An 11,728-nucleotide genomic window follows, 5' to 3' on the forward strand; every position below is an offset into this window, starting at 1 on the left:
TTCTAGTATTTTTTGGAAACCTGATCCTAATTTATAATTCTGTAACCTAGATAAGCACATAGCCTAAAAAAGATAAAAAGAAAAATTAATATACACCAAAATATTTATAACAACACTTTGTGATATCAAAGAATTGTCAACAAAGTAAGCAACTCTCAATTATGGTACATGAATATAATGAAATATTACTGTGTTTAATCAATGATGAACATGATTAATGCAAAGAAACATGAAAAAACTGAGCTGAACTTTCCAAAGTGAAAAAATAGACCATTTCTACTACAATGTAAATAGAGTGAGCAATAATGGCATAAAAATCTAAAATGAATTTTGTGAAATTACAAACAATAAGCTTGACCCCAAAGATGAGATTTAAGAAGAGACATTCTTCACTCTGTTGCTTAGGAGGGTTGGAGAGAGGCAGAGAGGATAGAAAGAAGAAGAAGAAGGAAAGAAGGTAGGGAGGGAAGATACAAGCGTGTAAATGCCTACTATGTACTATGAACAAATATCTCATTTGTTCCTCACAACAACCCTGGGAGTTAGGTGCTATTATTATTCCCATTTAACAGTTAGGGACAGGAAGGCAGACTGAGATTAAGTAATTTGCCCAGGGTGTTACAGCTAGTATCTGGACCTGGATTTGAACTCATGTCTTCCTGATTCCAAGCCCAGCATTCGGAGTCACTTAGATGGAGTAGGTCTATAAGGGTAAAAAGTTACATCTAATCTCAATTTTTTTAATGTACTAATAATTTTGCTGTTCTTTTCTTCCTCTTTAAAAAAAATCTTTGATATAAAGGATAGCTCTCTGGGAGGAAAGAGAGTAATGGAATATAAAGACAAAAAGTACAAATAAAAATCTATTTTTATAAAACAACTGAAATGTAACAAGGATACCCGGTGGAGAAGTCCAACAGGCATTTGATAATGTGAGACCAGAATTTAGGAGAGAATAAGCCTATATAGGAATGTCTCAGTGCACTGCATAGATATGATAACTATACCCAAACTAAAGAGAGAGTGTGTATTTAAAGCAGAGAAAGCCTTGCAGAGTTTGGGGAGGAATATGAGCACTTAGTGAAAGAAGTTGAATAGTGACCCAGAAAATGGCCAGGGTATCAGACCCAAAGTCCCTCTTACAGCTCAGCCCATGGAGGTTTAGTGACTTCATCAAAATCACACAAGCAGTTCCCAAGAAAGGATTTGAATCCCTGTCTTCTAGCTCCATCTCCTTTCCATTGTCTCCCAACATTGTCTCTTCCTTAAGAAGGAGCAATCAAAAGAAGTAGAACAAAAACCAAGAAAAAAGAATGTTGTAAGTCAAGGGAAGAGAAACCATCTAAGTGATTGGGGGGGAAGTGGGTTAATCAATGTCAAAAACCTCAGAGAGGTCATAAAAATAGTTCTCATAAGGTATGACAGTGCATGCTTATAACCCCTACTATTGGGGACGCTGAGACTGAGGAGTCATTTGAACTAAGGAGTGATGAGCTACTGTAGGGCTAAACCAAATAAGGTCTCCACTAAATACCACTAATTATGTCACTAATCTGGCAAGCTTCCAAGGTCAGGAGAACACCAGGTAGTCTGGGACAGGATGAACTGGAAAAGGTCAGAGATGGAGGTCAAGACTACTGTACCAATAAATACTAAAGTTCAGGCTAGTACGTCTTTGCCACTGTGTAGCCACTGCACGTTCAGCCTACATAAGACAAAGACTCCCAGGTTCGATCAAATAATTCAATTAATCAATGATAACAAATATCCCCCCCAGAAAAATTTTTTAAAAGAAGTCTTTATCCAATTAGATGGCTTTAGCAGTTAAGAGAACCTTCATACCCTTAGAGAATGCAATATTGGGTTGGATTGGAAGTTGTTGAAAACTTAGTGGAAGATGAAGATATGGCAGCAATATGCATAGAAGACTCCAGGAGTTTGTGAGACTTCATTCGTGTCTGACTCTTTGTGATCCAGTCAACCATTTCAAGCCAATACCCTTCATGGGATTTTCTTGGCAAAGATACTGGAGTGGTTTGCCATTTCCTTCTCTAGTAAAATCTCAAGGGGATGGTAAAGTGAAAGTTTTTAAAGATAGTACTATAGATGGAAACCCAAGCATGTTTATAGGAAGCAGGAAAAGAGCTTTTAGATTCATTCAATTCAATAAGCACCTATTAGGTACCTACTACGTAATCAATCACTGCCCTTTTTATAACCAATTGGTGAAAAACAAAAAAGTACAAAATATACAAAATGGGAAGTATTAGGAAAGGCATCCAGCAGGACATGAGATGAGTTGAATCTTGAAGACAGAGGTCAAAAAGCCATGTATCCCAGTCATAGGTAATATCCTATATGAAGGCACTAACACATATAGGAGATAGAATGCTACCTGCAAGGAACAGCAATCATGCCATTTGAAATGGAATGTGTAGGGTATGGAAGAGAATAATGTGTAATAAACCTGGAAAAGCCAAACAGAGCCAGTTTACTTAATCTAAAATAGAGAACTTGGTCAAACTTATAAGAATTCGAGCCATTCCCCAATTCATAAATGGTCAAAAGCTGTAAACAGACAGTTTGTGGATGAAGAAATCAAAGGTATATACAACTATATTAAGAATGCTCTAAATCACAATTGATTAGAGAAAAGCAAATCAAAACAATTCTAAGATATCTCATATCTTTCAGATTGGCTAAAATGACAAATCCTGGAGAGGATATGGAAAAAAGAGGGCATTATTACACTATTGATGGAACTGAGGTGATCCAACCATTTTGGAGAGCATATACACAAACTTTATAAAATTATATGTACTTTTTGATTCAGGATTACTATTATTTTGTTTATTTTTATTGGGGCAAAAGGAAAAGAACCTTTATGTTCTAAAATAATTATAACTATATAATTATACTCTTTGTGTTGGCAAAAAACTGGGAATTGAGAAAACACCCATCAACAGAGAAATAGCTAAACAAGTTGTGGTATATGATTGTGATGGAATACTACTGCACAGAAAGAAACAGACCATGAAAAGCTTTAAAAGCTAGTTATAGAGGAGCTTTAAGTTTATCCTAGAAGCAAAAAGTCACTGGATTTTCTTAGACAGGAGTAGTATGGTCAGACCTAAGCTTTAGAAATCTCAATTTGGTTTCTGTGTAGAAGTTAGCCTAAAAAAAAGAGAGCTTAAATGAAGGTTGATATCTTAGGAGCACAATCTAGGCAAGAGATGATTAGGGCCTGAAATAGGATGGTGAGTTTATAATTCAAGGCAATTGTAAGATATACTGTGAAGGCAGAATTAACAAAACTCAACAACTATCTGCATATATACAGTGAGGAAGACAGAAGGGAAAAGGATGACTAAGGCTACAATTCTGGCCAACTAGAAGGATGTTGGTGTACCTAATGGAAATAGGAAAGTTAGGAAGAAAGGAAAGTTTAGAGGAAAAGATAAGAAGTTCTGTTTTGAATATAACGAATTTGAAGTGAATATAGGACACCCAAATGCAAACATCCAATCAATATCGGTAATTTGGGATTCAAATTCAGTGGAGAGACTGACTAAATATACATAGTTAGAGATCTGGGAATTATCTACATGGAGATTATTATTAAATCCCTGGGATTTTATTAAATCATCAAGAAAATCCCTGGGATTTTATTAAATCATCAAGAAAGAGTCTATAAAGAAAGAACAGGAGAGAGTACAGGAGAGAGTTCTGGTGTAAACACACACACACACACACACACACACACACAGAAGATGGTACATAGAGTTCAGAATCAGTCAGACAAGAAGAACTAGGAGAAACAGAGGTACAGAAATGTAGGCAATGGTATCTAGGAGGAGCTGGTCAACAATGTAAAGTACTACAGACTGGTCAAGAAGGATGAGGGCTAAGAAAAGGTCCTGCATTTAACTATAGATGCTGGGAAACCTCAGTATGAGCAATTTCTGTTGAGTGATAAGGTCAGAAGTCAGAATGCAATGGGTTGAAGAATGATTGAGAGCAGAGGAAGTGCAGAGAATATGTGTAGACAGCTTGATATATGATGGTTACTGAAGAGAATGGTAAGATCAAGTGACTATTTAAGGATGAGGGAGATCAGAGGATGGTTTGTAATCACCGGTGAATCACTGAAAAAGGAGAGACTGACAATTAAGTAGAGAGAAGAGACAGACTGACAAAACAAGTTCCCAGGGAGACATAAGATGACATCAGGTAGTTGGATTTGAATTTGCAAGAATCTTTCTTGAGAGAGTAGGAGGTGTGGGTGGGGGAATAAACATAGTAGTAGAATTACTATGAAATTTTTAAAATAAAATTTCTACTAGATATCAGCTTGTCTATGAAGTTTTCCCTGATATCTTCATCCAGAAATTAGTTCCATTAACCACTTCTTAATTTCTACTGCACTTTGTTTGTAACTCTTTTTTTGTCACTTGATTTTTATATTATATCCACAACAAATCTTCTCTACTAGATCATGTTTCCTGAGGGCAGAAATTACAGATGACAGAAATGCTGAATTTAGAAAGAACTTTAGAATCAAGTAGTTCAACTTCTCTGGTACAGATGAAAAAACTGAGTACCCAAAAGATTAACCAATATCCCACAGGAAAGGGGTCAAACCCAGGACTCCTTGATTCTTGATCGGTGCTGCATTTTTTTTTACTACACCATAGTGTCAACCTTGTTATCATCCTGAAAACTCCACAGCATCTTGCATACATATGTCTATTTGTCAAATGACTATATGTATTTATAAATAAACTTATTCTTATGTTAAGATGAAAGAATCATAGCTCTAGAAATAGAAAGGACTTCAGACAGACTCTTAATTCACTGCTCTCATTACACTGATAAGAAAACTAAAGTCCACTGGAATTAATTCAGGGTTTAAAGTGACAGAGGAATAATCTGAACCCAGATCCTGGGACTCCAAAACTAGTATTTATATTACTATTGAATAATCGAGGAGGTAATCTATCAACCAGATGTGCTAGCTTGATCACAGATTATCTGGTAGTAGTGATTTGCTAAAATGATTTTTTTCAAGTTAATACTTGGAATTATGCTCATTTTCCTATCAATCTACAATGGAAAGTTAAAGATTTTTTGTTCTTGTCTATCTAACCCTGGTAGAAAATACTGTCTCAGTTGGTAGAAAGAGAATGGAAAATGACTTGCTAGTGATTGAAAAGGAATGAGAGGAAAGAGTCCTATTTTGTATTATTTTATGTTCATAATTCAGGTTTACAGCTTAAGTATCAACAATTCCAAGAGAAGGATAAGATTTCTTCTTCAGCCCCAGATCAAACAACCATCATTTCTAATACATTTTGAAGATCACTGGAAAGCCCCAGAAGCCCAGTGAACGTACAGTGCATATAGGTATGGAGGAAAGGAACCCAAGTGGGGGAAAACAATAAAAGGCTGAAGCACAAAGCCCTAACTTCATCTCTGCATCATTCCATTCAGTGGCAAGATTGTGGCTAGTCAGTTTAACTTTCTGTCTACCCATAACAAGCGTTTAAGAAAGCCGCTACTGGCAGTGAATTTTCTATTTCAAATGCTGGAAAAAGAGAAGTAGAAGAGGGAATTAGGAAGAAAACTTTTTCCTTGAACTTTTCAAATAAATCTGTGAAGAAAAATACCTAGGAAAAGAATATATACCAAAAAAAATTTTCTGTTCAACAGCTTTTCAAATCATCATTCACAGTCTTTATGTATAACTCAAACCATCCTTTATTTTACTTTTTTTTTTAAGCCCTTACCTTCAGTCTTGGAGCCAATACACAGTATTGTCTTCTGTGGCAGAAGAGGGGTAAAGGTTAGGCAGTGGGAGTTAAGTGACTTGCCCAGGGTCACACAGCTAGGAAGTGTTTGAAGCCAGATTTGAATCTAGGACCTCCCATCTCTAGGCCTGGCTCTCAATTCACTGAGCTACCCAGCTGCCCCCTTATTTTACTTTTTTAATGACTTTTAGTGTGGCTTTCCTTATTCTGAATCAATATAACCAACACAGAAATCTTCTCAAATAACTTACTTTACATCTACCTTAAATTTATACGAAACTTAACCTATATGATATTGGCCAAACATTATTTGCTAATGGATCATTGATATACTGTATATTCCACTGGATTACATTTCACTTTTGTAATTTTGGGTACCAAAATTTTAATGAAACAATTTTTTTTCACAACTATTTTCCTATGATGCAATCAGACTTGCTGCTCTCTCTATAAACTGTTGATGCTTATTAATCCCTTCCAATTTACTTCAAAGGTCTGAATGATCTGTTCTTTTGAATTATTATTACCATTATCATTATCTTCATTATTATTATTCAATTCCTTTTCTCCTAAGTAGTTCAAATACTTTTTTACAAGAATGATTTTGTAAACCTCTTAAGTGCTATATAGAAAATACAGTACAGTGGCTTTTCCAAGGTCATAGAGCAAATAACTGGTGACCCAAGAATGGAATTCATGACCTCTGACATCCAGAAGAGTTTTCCACCCATCCTAGAAAACTTTTTCTTCCTAAGGATTGTGGATAGGTTCAGGAGGAGTGGTTGAGTAGGGCCTTAACTTTTCAAGAGGCCTGATCAACAACTTAGAGGCAATCTAAGGGAGTGTCCTTGAGAGTTACCTAGTGATGAAACTGGCAGAGGTTTTTGGGGTCATGGTTTTAAATATTATTTGTTAAAGATAATTTATCCAGGCTTATTTGTGTTTGTCTTACCTCTAGGTGAATGCCAATTCTGCTAATGCTAATCGTCTAATGTATTCTTTTTGTGACACAATTAAGAAGCTTGCAACTTTTTTTTTTTGCTCTTACAAGTAATTAACAAAAGGTAGCATGGCAAGGTAATTAGAGATCCAGCTTTGAAAGAAGGAAGATCTGGGTTCAATTCTCACCTATGACACCCAGAGGTTTTATTTAACTTCTCAATGTTCTAGGCAATTCTCTAAAACTCTTAGATTTCAGAGAAGGTGAGAACCTAAATTGGCAGCAGGAAGATCTCAATAAGAATAAAATCACACCTTGTCCCCTAAATATCAAGGGATAGCATTGAATGCTGGGGATTAAAAAAATAAAGGATAAACCAATCCCTACTCTCAAGAAATTTACATTCCAAAGGATTGCCAGCATGTCTTGTTCTGATGATCATACTGCCTACTTCTGAGCAAGGAGAAAATGCTGCCCCAGGTCTCTTCCAAATGTTTCATCTTCTTGCTCCTCCAACTGCACTGTATCCTCTAGTAGGAATTTTCATTTCAGTATCTCTATGTAGCAGGAAAACTACAGTTCTTATGTTGCTACTATTAAGCCTCCCTCACTACTTCAAAATCCTCTCTAAGGTTATGAAAAAGTAAAACTTGAGCATTTTTTAAAAAGAAAAAGAAAACTACTCTAAGACAGGTTTAGCCAAGACTTCTGAATGCTTTGGTATGACTTACCCTATAATCTATTGACAGACCAAAACAGATTTTTAAACAGGAACATGATGACTCAAGACGACTACTTTTGTGACAATAGACACCAAACAGTGAAAAATCCTTTTGTAACATAATTACTGAAAATATATGTAGAAAGTAACCATTTAATCACACAGCCTGGGTCCTTTACCACAAGAATTCTGTAGTTGGGATCAGATGCAGTGCAGCTACTCTAAACACAATAAACTGGTGGACTAAAACAAGACCACTCTTTGGAAAGTCTTATAATCTAGAATTCATCCTCCCCCTAGGGCTGACAAAGCCTAAATTTGTTGACCTACAGGGCAGAGTGCAAGGCCCATCTGTTTACTCAGTATTTTGCCTTAGGGAGGGGTAAGCTGTGGTAGATGAGTTAAGGCTGTGGTTATGGGGTGTTGCCAACAATTCCGTCTAAATTATTATATTGCTCTTACAAATACAGAAGAGGGCTTAAAGTTTTATATAATTCTTATGTGGGAAAAAGGAATAAGCTTCAAAAAGAAAAAAATTGAGAAACATTAGGTTTAAGATAAGCTGAAATATGCAAATTATCCATTCAGAATCCAAAAAATTATGAAAAATTAAAAGGCAAAAACACTCTTTCCTCTAACCAGTTTCAAAATGCCAACCTGGTTTTTGAAAAATGTCGGGGAAAAAGCGATTTACTTAGACACAAAAGACTGAGTAGAAAAAACTTTAATGAAACTTTTTTGTGATCTTTATTCTTTAGGCACAAGTACCTAAAGAATAACTTTGAGAAATCTCACCTATACCTCACTGTAAGCCTTTCTGGATTGGAAGATAGTAACCTCTTTTTTGTCACAGGCCCCTGTGGCACTCTGGTGTAGTTCATGGATCCCTTCTCAAAAGCTTAGTTTTAAAATGTATAAAATAAAATACATGCTTTTACAAAAGAAAGGGATTCTAGTGAAATCATTATCAAAATAAAAACAACCACCACCAAGATCACAGACTCCAGGTGAGAACTCTCCTTCTAGATGGAGCTGCCCCAAAGTCTGTTCTAGACTATCAAACCATGTTGAAAAGAAACAATTTTGAAGTAGATATAAAGTCAACTCCTCTGCTGAATATATATTTTTTAAGAATAAGGAATCCTACTAGGTTAGACATCTCTACTTTACTTACTGCCTTTTTCTCATCAACATCAATATAAAACCACAAGCTCTCTATTTTATCCAAAAGAGAAAACAGGATCTTTCTCTAAGTTCAACTATTTAGCAGTATCATCTCCCTGGGTTAGATTACACAGTCCTCTAGACTGACTGACTAACACTGGCCTGGGTTAAAATTTCCTAGGTGCTCTGGCTGTCTTTACTTAGTTAAAATAATCCTCTACTTTGAGGGGAGAGTTCTTTTACAATTGTGATGGCAGACTGCTTCAAGAGGGAACATCTGAAATTCACTTTTGAAACTGTTAAAGAGCATGTATGTTTTTCCCATAAGACCTGAAAGGAACCCTTCAGGAATACATATTTTTAAAATCTGCCAGATAACTATTGATATTATTTCCCTGATGCTTGGAGAAAGTGTCAAGCCTACTGATTTGTTTTTCCCTTAGCCTAGGGAAAGTCAGTGTGTGTACTTGGGTTTGCAGTCCTTCCCCCTTCTGTACACATACACACTGCAGCTGTAGTAAACAACCACTAGCCAAGAGTTGAGAAGGTCAAGGTCTCACATGCTGTACCAATACCAGTTTTCTCTCAAATGATATTTCATTTCTTAGAAAGGAAATTTTGGAAGAGCCATCCAGGAAGCATTAACACAGCCATTTTCATCTTTAAAAAGTAACAGAAACCTTAACCTATACAAAGTTTAGCTGACTTGTCTGCTTTTAAAATCCGCTGACAAATGAATAGCAAAGAATCATAACTGTATTTAATGACATTATTATAATTATTACATTTTCTATTTCAAAGTATCAAGTTGTCTTGGTTCAAGTACATTTTCAAAATAAAACTATTCATTAGAAGCTGCAAAAAATAAATCTTTCACTAAATGTATTACAAATATATGCCAACACTTTTGCACCCAAATAAATCCACCCCCAATTCATATAAAACTCAAGAATGACCATCGAGCAGGAATAGAGAGATAACTTAGGTGGATGAAATGTTTGTCCTTCAACATCCTATTCCTAAGTCTCTGCTTCTTAATTTCAAAGCCTAAAAATATATCCCTCTACTTTAACCAATTTCTGTGTGGTTTGAAAAATGTAAACACCATATGAATGAGGTTTGCAAATGCCACTCACCACGACGTTTTTGTTTGGTTTTGTTTTGTTTTGTCACTGGTATTAAATGCCAATTCTAAGAAGCATTCCTCACTGGAAGGAATACACCCACTCCTTAAAAGTGACCACTCCTATTCACATCACAAGCTCCTGCACCACGCAGCCTGCCAAAAGCCACCAAATTCATATCTTACCATTGACTTATCTAAACAACTCCGTCCTCCAGTAAGAAAAGGGGATGGAACACTCTAGGTGGATTTACAGAATGACGTCTATTTGATTGGCACACGTCTACTGAAGCAACTAGATGCACATGCACATAGATGTAAATAGAGCTGTTCATCTCCCTGGTGTTAGGGTAAGGCTGATCGAATATGAAAGCTGATGTAAAAGAAACTATCTCACCACTTTACAGAGAATTCTATTAGCAGAACTGTTTTAAACCATCTACATAGAAAGCTACCTTAACAATCTGTTACAGTTAAATTAAGGAGAATGACAATACCAACCACACAAATTGTTTATCCAGATTACACATTCCGGTGTACTAATACGTCTAACTCAACACTGTTAGCTTTTATCAACTGAATTAAAGCTAGTATTAATAAACTATGCAGAACTCAAAAACCCAGGGTGAAGGGTAGGGAAGGCTGTAGGGCTTATAACAAAGGAATTGGTACTTTTAAATGCACTGAACCTAAAAATGTAGTGCTGAGTGTACCCCACCCTTCTCCCCAAAGATAAAAGTTTGCAAAGTTCTAACAGCCAGTTCTGCACCGAACAAAGGCAGAATTGATTCTTCTCATAGAATAGTGTTTAACATTCACACAAACTAATGTCACGGAGGTCAATACTCGGTCGTCACTTTACTGCAAGCTTATAAGGCAAGAAGTGGTTCCCAAACTGGTTCTCAGGGCTTTTTCAAGACTGGGTCGAAATGCAAAGTTCTCCCTTGTCAACTCTAGGAAGGTCCACCTTAATTGAAAATAACAGCCATAGGCCAGCCCCCGGCCACTTCCATGAACTATGCACTGTTGCAAGTGACAGTTACACATCATTACTACCAGAGACAATAATGAATGTAGCACTAGGACCACTATTAATGCCAGCAGTGTCATCTCCACCTTAACCCCTTACCCTCCGCCACCTTCTCAAAAACATACACACATAAACTCAATTTTGGTATATACACATTTTAAAAAAAGCTTTTCGAGGGCAAACTTGTTCAACAAGACCCCAGATTCAGAACTGATGTTTTATTTTTTAATCCATGGCAACTGTCAGACAAACGTTGTAACCAAACAATTCCACTCTGGGTAGAAAAAACATTTGCTTAATACACGTTACTTGATAAGTTTTGCGGGAGTGGAAAAAAAAAAACCAAACGTTCTTCTTTCTTCTCCGCGAATCTGACCAAAGCTACTTGCTTTGCAATAGCATCCCCCTCGCCCTCTCCCCCTCCCGTTTCCCAACAACACTTTCCCCTTTTAAGAAGGCAGACCAACCAAAATGATTTAACTTGAGCAGATGACAGAAGGAAAATAAAACATGTTAAGAGAATACGGTCTGATTTGGGATGGCAAAAAAAAAAAGGTTTGTTTATTTTGATAAGAAACAGAATAGTCACAGACCTGAACAGAAGCTGCAGAGCAGGAGAAATTGTTTTCTTTCCCTTACACAGTCCCTCTCTCTCTCTCTCTCTCTCTCTCTCTCTCTCTCTCTCTCTCTCTCTCTCTCTCTCTCTCTCTCTCTCTCTCTCTCTCTCTCTCTCTCTCTCTCTCTCTCTCTCTCCCTCTCTCTCTTCCTCTCTCTCTCCCTCTTTCGCTCCCTTTCTCATACACACATACACAGTGTCACACATACACACTCGCACACACATACACACACGCACACACACATACAGAGTCTCTCTCAGCTGCTCTATGCAGTTCTCAGGAAATGAATGGGGGGCAACACAGAGAACTGTTGTACTTGCAAATGA

General features: G+C 36.7%; 1 protein-coding gene and 1 pseudogene across 13 annotated transcripts in view; both read right to left on the reverse strand.

Moving 5' to 3' along the window:
• KLF12 (KLF transcription factor 12) overlaps positions 1–11,728 on the reverse strand; it is a 564,503-nt gene that overhangs the window by 549,279 nt on the left and 3,496 nt on the right. For 9 of the 13 annotated variants that reach the window (XM_016424984.2, XM_056807733.1, XM_056807737.1 and 6 more), the window contains exon 1: positions 11,379–11,725. The exons of the other annotated variants lie outside the window; for them this stretch is intronic. The gene's annotated coding sequence lies outside the window, so the exon portion shown is untranslated. Of the gene's footprint in view, positions 1–11,378; positions 11,726–11,728 lie in introns of those variants that run through there. 13 annotated transcript variants of the gene reach the window in all.
• LOC130455959 (uncharacterized) overlaps positions 1–11,728 on the reverse strand; it is a 93,366-nt pseudogene that overhangs the window by 80,446 nt on the left and 1,192 nt on the right.

The sequence above is a fragment of the Monodelphis domestica genome, chromosome 8 (genome assembly GCF_027887165.1).
Source record: "Monodelphis domestica isolate mMonDom1 chromosome 8, mMonDom1.pri, whole genome shotgun sequence".
NCBI classification, from domain to species: Eukaryota; Metazoa; Chordata; class Mammalia; order Didelphimorphia; family Didelphidae; genus Monodelphis; species Monodelphis domestica.